The sequence below is a fragment of the Metopolophium dirhodum genome, chromosome 4 (assembly GCF_019925205.1).
Source record: "Metopolophium dirhodum isolate CAU chromosome 4, ASM1992520v1, whole genome shotgun sequence".
Taxonomy (NCBI): Eukaryota; Metazoa; Arthropoda; class Insecta; order Hemiptera; family Aphididae; genus Metopolophium; species Metopolophium dirhodum.
In genome coordinates, this window is record NC_083563.1 from 37159423 (window position 1) to 37169254 (window position 9832).

The 9832-nt window shown below is 28.6% G+C and overlaps 1 pseudogene; it reads left to right on the forward strand.

Annotated features, from left to right (window-relative positions):
* The first annotated feature begins 7799 nt into the window (after positions 1-7799).
* LOC132943635 (uncharacterized) lies at positions 7800-8651 on the forward strand (annotated as a pseudogene).
* The last annotated feature ends 1181 nt before the right edge of the window (positions 8652-9832 follow it).

Genomic DNA, 9832 nt, shown 5'->3' on the forward strand with positions numbered 1-9832 from the left:
TATGGTTGTTTTTTATAAGGCAAATGATAGTTGAGAAGATTAATTTTTCTCTTGCAACTGATTCTAGTCCTATATTTTATGATTTTTTTAAAATAAATAGGCGAACTGCTTAGAATTTATTAATTTATAGACAAATAAACTGAAAATATCCATCTATTTGATTCTATAATTTTTAGAACATAAAAACATTATATTATATCATAATAATTTACACTGTGCATACTATACATCAGCTGCAATCCTCGATTTGTTGGTCCACTGTCCCACATTTTATTGTCTTATAGTTACAACCGGACATTGATAAGGCCATCAATTATCATTCTGAGTGTCTGTTGGATCATACCTTCAGATCTCATGGTTACGGCCAGTGTAAATATCCACAAAAAAACCCTATCCAACACTATCGCCACATATTTCTAATCTTTTTTAATCTAAAACCAATCATGTATTTGAAACATTTTTTATTTTAATATTCAAGTTTAAACGATCAAGCTGAATTGACAGTTATTCAAAAAATAATAACATATCTTTACTTTTTTCTCTTTTTCTTCTTTTTTTATGTATAATCTGCTATGAAGCGTCTTCAACTGCCTTATGAAGTTTTGGACAATTGTGCAAATGTTTTCTACCCCTAAGAACTGGGCCATTTTGATTTATTTTGGATGGGCTAGTACTGCTATTATTGGACCGCTAATCTCGCAACAGAAAATTAGATGCATTATTTTTCCAAATCTCTAAGGATATATTATTTATAAGGGTATATTCATATGTTACCATTATAGATTAAATCATTAGAACATTATTATTATTATTATTGGAACCATGGTTGCACACATTATAATTACCCGATTACCTCTTCCTTTATATTTGGCAGTGTCTCTGTAGAATGGGAAATTCGATGGACCCAAGGTGACATTATGTGTATGTAGTGCAAGATCGGAAATATATATTCAATAGTTGTAGTCACACATTTACTGAACAAACAATGACTAGCCTTGAGACAATGTGTTACTTTAGTTACATTATAGATGATATATTAATACACGCTCATTTAAGTGTGACAAGTACCATCATTGTGGATATCATTAATTTGCCTAATCCCGGATAGCAACAGGTAACACAATTAGCGAAAGAAGAATTGAAATAGGTATATCTACATAATCTAAACTAAAATAATATTTAACTTAATAATATTAATATTTATGTCAGTTGATCATAATATATTCATGTGTTTTGGTACAACACTGTTGTGTATATGTTATTCGTACATATTTCCGATAGTCGATTACTTTATCTTTACCATTCAGAGGATGTTAATACCTTGAAGGTATATATACACTGTTATATTCACTGTGTAAAATATCGTTTTCCTATGCATAAATGCATCATGAGATTGAATAAAATGTATAGTATGGTTCTTCAGCAAGTATAATATTTCTCTACAGGTAAGTGATACACCACCTATTCATATTTAACGAAAAGAGAGAGTTCGACAATCAGCGTTGACGTAGACAATAAACGCCGCAATCAAATTAGATTTAAGACTAAACCTACACTTACTTTATTAATAGTGGCCTCTACCACGAAAAAATTATATTGTTGATTAATAACTATGTGCTGGCCTCAAAATTTTAATTAAGTTTAATTATATAGGTACAATGGTTCAGAGTGTACATTATACATAATACATTGGGTGGATAACAGAAAAATAAATGCGAAATGCATTCTAAATAATATGATGTTATAAAATATTTGTATACATTTATATAGGTAAGTACGCATTTCCTTGATATTCAAAAACTTCAGGAATTTATTTAGGTATAATTTATATGATATACTATATTATATGCTATGTACTATACCTACAGCTGAATAACCTGGCTTCGCCCGTGTGCAGTTTTTTATGGCAAATCTTATGCGTATCTCGGTATTTGAGTGTATCTCAGTTTTAGTGTACTAGTGAGTATATTCTAGCGACATAGATAGGGAAACTACAAGATTTGATTTGGCACGTCTTGTTACTTTTTTTTTTACATGGTTTGAACTACTTACTTTCTGATATTTCTAGAAACAATCTCTGAGATTTTCGTCAAAATCAACCGAGTAGTTTTTGAATGTATAGGCTACAAACATATATTTAGTTTTTAAAATATAGTTTATTTAATCGAATCGATGTAAACACGACGATTTGATGCTTGTGCCTGATATGCCGAGTAACTAATACCAAACAATTAAATACAAACAAAAATAATAAAACTAATTTCTACTATTACTATTATTACAACCAACGGCAACTATTTATAAACAGACAAAAACAGTTTCAATTAACGCCCCTAAATGTCAAAATCTTTGTTAGAAGACCTCTTTAAAATGCGAATTTCGGAAAATCCTTTCTTATAGTGGTTCTCTACATTAAAAAACGAAATTACTGACTAAACTTCAGACACCTAGATTAGGCGGTTTCCGCTTAGCCTTGATGAATCAGTCAGCCAGTCAGTCAGGACAAGTTCATTTATACAAACAGAATATAATATTCAAAAGGCCACCCTTATTGCAGAAATATCTGAAATTTCCCTTTTAACTGACGAGTAAAATTTGGATAAAATAACACTGACCTCTACGGCCCAATAACCACTGATTTAATTTGCATGTTGCCTATCCAACTAAAAATTAATAAAAATTGTTTGTAATACGTCATATATGTATGTACACATGATTTAACTAAATTATTTTGGATCTGAACAAAATGTTTGATTACCAGCGCACATATAGGTATAATTTTATATAAGTATATTATACCTACAGAGTGGTTTTTTTAAAAATAAAAACAATTTTTCTTAAACATTTATTATCAACTATTCTAGAAGTATGTATTTATCTACATAATTTAAAGTTACTAAAAACCACTATTTTTGAAAAATTAAAATTTTTTTTTTTTATATTACATAATATAATTACATAATAAACACAATTTTTTTTGAGAATTTCAGCACATGAAGATTGAGTTTTAAACTAGAAATTTATAAGTAGATATTTAAAGTGTAGAAGAGCGGAGTGGAGTGATACACAAAAATGTTTGCCCACTTCTCTACTCATCAAATATTTTAATAGGTATTATTATAAATTTATAACTAATTTACTTTTCGTTTGAAATTCGATTTTTATACATTAAAATTTACAAAAAAAAATACTTTGCTTTAGAATATAAAATTAAAATGTATTGAGCTGTCATTCAAAATCGATAAGAAAATATTTTTAAAGTTTCTCTCGTACTGATTTTATATTGTATAAAAAAAATATTTCCATAAACATAAATACTTTCTGTAAAAATACTACATTTTGAATGTTACTTAATTATAGTGTATAGTAATATTATTTGAAATATCAAGTGAGAAATGCCTTGTACTATTTTATTCATCCTTAATACCTAAATCATATTAGATACCTACTCATTAAATATAAAAATTATATTGACTGTTGAGTTTACGACTAATAATTAATACAAATAAATAAATAAATAAACCATTAATGAAAAACGCAATAATTGAGTTACTTATTGCGCAACTATTTTCAGTGCAGAGTAGAAGACGTATATTGACGGTCGACGGCCAAACAATAATAATTACTATATAATAATTGGGTTATGGGTACGCAGCAGTAATTAAGAAATGCTTTTTTCTTTCCGATTAAATTTTGATTGGAATAAAATGCTGCAGTGATACTCGGTGGTCGGGGGGGGGGGGGGGGGGGGGGGGAATATTATTATGTTAATCGACAGCTGCTGGCACAAGAGTTTATAATCGCGTTAAAACCGATGTAACCATTTTACTCGCGCGATGATAATTTATTATGTAATCGTTGTAACGCAGGAATGAACATCACAATTCAAGCTGGGAAAATACGGGGACGAATAATGAACGAAGCCAGACTGTCGTAGTGTCGTAGCCTCGGCGACTCATATTCGTTATATTATTATATTAAATAGATTCAATTTCATAGAATAGTAGGTATTTACTTGAATATTTGAGTAAGAAATAGGAATGTGACTATATATTATATGGTTTTAAATTGTTACCTATTATTATTATTATTATATTCCTTACTAAACTGAAATATTTCATGCAATTTTAAAACCATAATAATTATTTATATGTATATTAGTAAGATGAGTATTTATTTAGGTGGATTTATATTTTTGTGGACCACATTTTATCAGTCACATGGATTGATACTCTAGCTACGACTAAAGTCTGCGCTCGCGTAAATCCCTGATCATTGATCACGTAATCGGTCCCTATAACAATAATTACAGAAAATGTATTTCAGCTATTGAAATTATTTTCATATAATGCAATATTGTATTAGTTTATTGGAATTAACATCGGCAAATAATTGCGTTGTATGTTGTTCTGTTGAAAACAATTTAACGTAATTTAATGTTTTATCTTTTCGATAAATTGAATAAACATTATACGAGGACGAACGGAATAACTCGAATTCATTACGCTGAACATTACGCATTCCATGCGAGCCGATGATCAAGGGTTTTAAATCTGATTTTTGTTTTTTTTCAATCAAATCTTTTATAGTGATTAGGTTCACTTTATTTAATTTTATTATTATTTTCCAAACTCGAGTTTTCAGCTGAAACTAGGTTTTAAAAAAATAAAATACGATAAATAAATGTTTCTACAATATGTCGTTGTTACAATATTATAATAATACATTATATTTATATATTATGTTAGAAAACGTAATATAATTAATATATTTGACTAGTGCCGAGTATCATTGCTGGATTTAGTTAAAAAGGAATAATAATTAAAAGTTCCGCCAAATAATTTATCCTTTTAATGTAATTCCTACAAAAGGCATTTCAGTACCTACCTCAGTAAAAAGTAAAAATAAAATATCACTATAAAATATAAAAGCTTTTATTTACCTAGGTATAGGCTGTATATTATAATAAGATATTTTATTATTTAAAAATGCCATTTAAAGAGTAGTTTGTGGTGATCCAAACTTATTTTTAAAAATAAAACCGTTATTTTTTAATGTCCTATATAAAGTGAAATTAGAACAAGTAGCTCTGAGTTATTCAACTTTTTGTACTTAGGAAAAAATCCACGATAACAGGGTCAAATTATATGGGGGCCAGTCCCATTAGAACACTTTTAAAATGTATTCGAATACGTATTTAAAGAGGAGCTTGGTGTCATTTGTATTTGAAATACGAATTCAAATACTGTCTTTTAAAAGTATTTCAATATAAATACAAATAAATTATAAAAATATTCAAAATACCATATAATTATTTTTTCATAGTAAGTTATAATGTTTGCACGTTTATCAGTCACAAATGTATACGTACCTACAATTATTAATACATATTAAATTAAATAAATAATATAATATACATTCTTTAATTGGTTCAATAATTTCAGATGTCACATATCTATTATATTCTCCAATTAAACTTCAGCAAGGTACCTAGAATCTAGATATTATGAATTTTATGTATATTGTGTCGACTCCGAATTTAATAAAATCTTCTAAATGCTTATAAGCATTATACAATTTTATTTCAACAACAATTTTTAAAATTATAATACACGGAATAAACAAACTGTTCGTTGAAATACGACGGTAAAAAGAAATTATTTAGTATTCTGGAATGAAATACAAAGGAAAAGTATTTTGTAAGTTTTTAAAATACACTTGTAAAAAACGATTTTTTAAATAAAAGTATTCAAATAATATACAACAAGATGATGGCCGATGGAGGTTATATTATATATTGATATTTAATGAAAAAAATTGAGTATTTAGCATGCTTGAATATTGATTCAACTTGTACCTATTTATAAAAATATTCATATTTATTTAAATTTATCGTTGGTCATCCATGACTTGGTCTTATATCATACTGATTAATTGCACATAGATGTATGTATAGTATGTACGACGTACCTACGTATATCGACGTGTGCAGCCAATATCACTTAGTAGGTTTTAAGTTTTGACAGATTATAATATAGATTCTGAAAGTAATATAAAATAAACTCAGTAACTAGGTACCTACTGAACGCGGATTAAAAACTTGTTTTAATCTCTCCGTCACCACTTGGTCTACGTTTAAAGCTACAGAACCACGTCCAATGCCATTAGTATAAGTTATAACTATTATTAAATGCGCGATCGATAATACGCAATTATAAAATATGTTCTGTTTTGAGCAGCTATCAAGTAAACTTTAATATTATGATACCAATAAGTGGGCGGCCCCCTTTTCAGCCAAAATGTACCCTTCCCTTTTCAGCCAGTGTCACTTTTTGGCCAAAACTTACCTTTCCCTTTTCGGCCAGTACCTGCAGTTTTCTTTAAAATGTACAATTATAACAACTGAACTTAACAATTTTTATATCCAAAAAAGTGATTTTTTAACATTATTACCTACAACTGTAAAAAAATTGAAAAAAATAAAAAATAAAACAATTGGCAATTAACTGTTATAACATATAATTATTAAAATTGATTATATTATATATTTATATTAGTATTTATAATCAATTTTATTACTTACATTAATCGAATAAAAATTAATATAGTCATATAACACACACAGGTAATAAGAATAGGTATATAATAATAATTATGATAGTAAAATATAACCAACTATGAACGAAATTAAACTTACATTGAGTAGTAAAGGTAATAAAAATAGAAACATTTTTAAACAAAAATGAATTGTTAGTTTATTTGACTAAGTTAATAATAATATGTTAAATCATTTTATTGCCAATTGTTTTATTTTATTATTTTTTCACTCAATTGTAGGTAAGAATGTTTATCAAAAAATCACATTTTTGAATTCAATCATATTTAATTAAATATAAAAACTGTTAAGTTGTTATGATTGTAAAAGGAACAGTATGTTTTGGCCGAAAAGGGAACGGTAAGTTTTGGCCGAAAAGTGACACTGGCCGAAAAGGGAAGGGTACATTAAATATAGCAACCAATAATTAGTATAGCACTAACATAACTTGAAATAATTATGCTTCAATATATTATGAATAATTAACAAAATATTTTAAATTACGAAATTTAACGTTTTAACAAAAATAACAGATAAAAACGACAAAATATTAAAATAATAAGATATTTAAAGTTAATTATATTGCTTATCGTAAATGAAATAAAAACGAAATAAAAATAAAATAATATTTGTTGAGTAGGTATCCTAAAGGAACATATTCAGCTCCGTAAAAACATGAATAATATTCATTATAATATTTGAAAATAATGTTAGGTATTACAATCTGTTACCTTTTTATTTAATGCATGTAAATTCGGTAATTTTTTTGGTAGAATAATATTCCTAGGTAACAGTTTTCTGTACAGCAGGACTGCAGGAGTAACCTAACATGGTTACCCGTGGCTTACATACAGTGTTGGGAATAGATAACTAAAAAATTATCTAGATAAAGATAAATACACCAATACATTTATCTATATAAATATCTAGATAAATATCATTTTTTTACACTTATTTTTATTGTTTTTTAGTATTTTTGTAATATTATATTTATATCAATATAATGACATAATATATTATATAATAAAAATGAATTGAGCCTTTAAAATACAGTTCTATGAAGTTAATTTTAATATGCTTATTATAGCTAGTAGAGAACGATGTATAGTGCAAGCCCGCATATATAACAATAAATATATTCTTCTAATTTTATAAATAATTTATATTATATTAGAATTTTAGTACAATTTTTAATTAATTGTAATACTCCAGCAGCACACACATATACACTGATGCATCCAAAAATTCTAATGGAGTGGGCTTTGCAACAATCATAGGTCATGAAAATCATAAATTCTCTCTCCCTCCTAGCACTAATATCTACACAGCAGAAACTTACGCCATCTTTGAAGCACTGAAAATCGCCTCCTCCTCAAGTTCGGATTCTTTCACCATCATAGGTGACTCTCTGAGTGCTTTAATATCTATCTCGAATCCATACTCCAAGAATGAACTAGTACAACACATCCAAAAACTGATATCTATCTCTAACAAAACTTTCTCTTTCATGTGGGTCCCCTCTCACGTCGGCATTTCTGGCAATGAAAGAGCAGATAAATCCGCAAATGAAGCCACACTTCCTCATAATGCCTTAAAAATAAACCTAACTACATCCTCAGAGTTGCTCGACATTATTAACACCAAAATCTCTGACACATGGCAAACAAAATGGACCAGCGTCCCTCTTTCAAATAAACTGAGAAATATCAAGCCCTCTATAAAAAAATTGAACTTCTCCTGTAACCTCAAAAGAAGGGATGAGGTCATTATAACCCGCGCCACACTCATCTCACCCACTCATTCCTCATCACCAAGGAACCTGCTCCACAATGTGACGCATGCAACGTGGACCTGTCGATCGACCACATTGTCACTAGATGTCCAAAATACGCCGTAGCTCGGAAAATATTCAAAAATTCATCTTCTCTCCGACTTGCCCTCAGCGAAGAAAACACAGAAGCTATATACAAATTTTTTTATTATACACATTTAAACAATAAGTTGTAAATATTTATAATTTTTCATTGTTATAACCTTCTGCAGGCTAATAACCTTAGTTGTTGAAGCCTTATCATTAATAAAAAAAAAAAAAAAAAATTTTAGTAATATTGGTTTTATAATTTTGTTGGGGCACTATAATATTTATCTAGATAATTCCCAACACTGCTTACATATATATGGCGCGCGTGGACAAACTCTATTTGGCCTGCCGACAAGACATTTTTTTAAATTTTTTTTGATGAAGTAAAATGATTTTTTCATTAATTTTCATTTGATTTTTTTGATTTCTACTTTAATACTTACTTTAGATTATTCATGAAGGCGATAGTTGAGTATTTAGCAGCTTGTGTACCTATTTATAAAGCGATATTATACCTAAGTACATTTGACAATTTATAAAAATATATAATTATGAGTGTAAAAAAAACACAAGAAATGTGTCTATACCTACTCTGTTCTTTATTAGTCCCGGTTTACCTTACACACGAGGTAGTACCTAACCTCAGATAAATTTAGATAATCTTCAGGCGCGTTCTGGACTTTTTTACATATCAGTGAATTATAATTTGAACCATTAACGCATATCTTAAAATTGTTATGAACATATTTAAGCCTGATGATTGATGAGTATTGAGTATAGACTGTGGCGTTTTTATAAAAAAGACCATGTGGTAATTATACGCTCATTTGTGGTTTTGAGGTAATAATGCAAATACGCAATGAATATTTCTGATTTTATAATCACATAACTAATCACATTCATACCTTCAAAAAGCCAAGTGCCAAAGCTCTTACGGAGATTCACAAGCTTTAAAAAAATACATTTCTTGTAATTTTTATTTATATACCTAAGTATTAAAAACTATTTCATATTCTCGCGGGTCAGATTTTACATTTTATAAAATGTAACATGATAGTTATCTTAGAAATCACAAAATATTTTACCAGGGTCATGCTGGACGAAAATAAATGGGCTTAACCGTGCCGTACTTAATCCATATAATTTTTAGATGGGCATTGGGAAGGACAGGGCTGGATCAGGCCGGGCTTACTCACAACAAACTATTCTCGGGCCAGGCCGGGTTGTCAAAAAATATAACCAGGCCGGACCGGGCTGTAAATTATCAGCCCGTGCAGACCTCTAGTATATGATAACTATAACCACAGTATTTAGTTTCTATCTTTGCCCACGAGCCATAACATATTATATAAGATTATACACGTTTTTACTTTTTA